Below are 2,768 nucleotides of genomic sequence, written 5' to 3' on the forward strand. Positions count from 1 at the left end.
ATCCTTCTTACAGTGAGTGCATGATGACTTGATTTTCTGTGCAGTGTTGGCCTTCCTCTCTTTCCATTTCTATTTTCTTTTCTCCTTATTCTTGTTTGTAATGGGCTTGGATGATCCCCCAACTTCTGGGTTCCCATTCTTTCCTCTAGCTTCTAGATGCGTAGCTTGAACAGATACCTCATATAAACTAGTGGGATTAAACATGAGGATAGTGTGCCTCATGTAGTTGTGTAGACCACCTATGTAATTCAACAGAGTCTCAAGTGAGTCTAATGAAATTCCTAGAGTCAAAGCTCTTTTCCTAAATTCTTGGGTGTAACCTTGTACACTTTACCCTTTCAATTGGCGAAGAGTTTGGCAGCTCATCATGGCTTGTTGCATGTAAGCTAATGGATAGAACTGATTTTTTATTGCAGAAACAAATTCAGTCTAGACAGAAAGAATCTTACCATGTTTCTTCATGTCAACTTGTGTCTTGCCTTGCCTCCATACCAAGACAGTGCCTCCGAGGCATAGGCTAGCCAACTGAATCTTACTCTTATCTGAGTCGATACTCTACACTCTGCAATAAACATCAATTTGTCTGATCCAATTATCTAGCTTCTCTGCATTCAAATCTTCATCATATATTGGTAAATCAAATTTAACATCTACATTAATCAGAGATGTCTTCTTTTTACTTTCAGGGCTATTAGGAGGTGTGAGAAATTTTTCTTCTTTCCCTTTGCCTTTATAGTGGTCATGGAGGAGAGACTCTTCTACTCCTTTGTCTTGGTTGGAGCCTGATGAGTCTTCATATTTATGTTTCCTAAAGTCACTATACATTTCTTCCACCATTGACTTCAAGGTCATAAAACTATCCATGAAGTGGGGATCTAATTCTAAGGGATTTTCTTCTGCCATTTTCTTCTTGAAATAGACTCTTCCAATTTCTGGATTAGTTTCAACCAACTCTCCTTCTCCTAATTTAAGCTTTGATCTAGTTAGCATTCAACAACAAAATCCAGCACAATCTTGTCTAACCTTAAACAACCTAGGAGCTTTGATACCACTTGATTTAAAATCACTCGTAAATGATCTCAATTAATTAATGAAGGTATTACAGACTATGTGCTAGGGGGTGTCTATGTTATTTTATGCAACGGATCGATAAGATTGCGAAATACATAGACACTAAAACATTAATAGAACACAATAAGCAAACATATAAACACAACAAATTTAATGAGTTCACCCAATCCCCCTAGGCTACATCTCCTAGTCCAGCCTTCAGTGGTGGCCTTTTTATTGTGTCTTAAAAAGAAGAGTTTTACAAGAGTGAGCTCAAATTGAGTCTCACTTAACAGATAATGATCAGTAGGGCTATACTTGGATCCCCCAAGTCTCTAGAGTACACAAACTCCCCTTACTGAAACTCAACCTCAACTGGTCTCAGTGGTATGAGTCCAATTTGGTACTCATTACCTAATAGGTATACACAGAGGAGTTGCTCGAACCTCTCAAGCTTTCTCTAGACTTCGCAAACTCTCAGACTCTCTCTCTGTCTTTGTCTGCTCGATGCTACCTTTGCTCTATAGGTCAGCTCAGCTTCTCTTTTCTCTGCATTTTTTTTGCTTCTCTCTCTCTTTGCTCCCTTTTTCTACTTCTTCTCCCCCTCGTCTTTATCTGTCTTTTCATGGTTTAAAGCCAATCTGCTCCTTGAATATTCGTTTCTTCTTCCTGGATCTCTAGATCTCCTACCTCTATCTGCTGGAATTCCCTTGCTCCGCGTCATCATCACTGTAATGCTTCACAGAGAGGTGGCCACCTATTTCCTCGTGAACTGAGTGTCAGTTCTCTTTGAACGGTCATTATTTCCGTTGCTTCAAGATCGCTTGCGAAACTGTTTCCTCTGCCAACTCATCGGTCATGTTGGATCTCAAATCTTATCCACATCAGCCTATTTCCCTATCGAATTCGGTCATCCATCGGATTGCTTCTCCGTCATTGATCTGGGGCTTCCAGATCCTATAGTCTCTGTCCATATCGCGCGGGTAAGTAGCATGCCCTTTACCCGTGTGATGAGAGTGGTTTTCTCTCTCATCCGCTGGATGCATGTCACCCGTTGTATGGAATTGCATGAGACTCGGCCTAACCCACTTATTGCTTGAGGGCCTTCCAATATCCTGACACTTTTAGCATAGGGCCCGCTTTCTGACAGAACTGGTGATTTCTGTGCGGTTCTATGCTTTTCCCTGTGACCAAGCGCTCAGGGCTTTCCTTCACTAAGGGGGATGCCCTGCAGCGCTAGTTGCGTATCAGAAACTTCCTCTGTTTCTGGATTTGACTTCCTATTTTGCCAGTTTTTGCCAGCACGTGGTTACCATGGGCCAACAATCTGCGTGCTTTGACCGAGGGTCCTCGTTTCTCCGTGTTGACCACAAATTTCCATTGTCCAGAGGTTATTTCTGATAAGCTCGATATCCATAGCAATTTGAAACTTTGGTATGAGTTTTACAGAGTTCGGGAAACTCTAAGAGTGTTTAAGGATCCAATTCAGATCACCTGCCCTAGAATCATTTCAATATTCCTTTTTCGCACCTCTCTTTCGATCTTCCTTGATCGCTGATTTTAGAGATGAATAGTGATCCTTTTGTGAGGTCAAACTACCCTATATATAGGAGTTTGTCCCTCCTTTTAGGCTGACTTGATCAAATGGTGAGGACGACTTGTCATTTGTGCATAAAAAATTCATTTCTTGAGCCAACTTGAAGAGGATACTTGTCTTT

Source organism: Pinus tabuliformis, chromosome 8 (assembly GCF_031772625.1).
Source record: "Pinus tabuliformis cultivar Carrire ecotype Pingquan chromosome 8, CPIR1, whole genome shotgun sequence".
NCBI lineage: Eukaryota > Viridiplantae > Streptophyta > Pinopsida > Pinales > Pinaceae > Pinus > Pinus tabuliformis.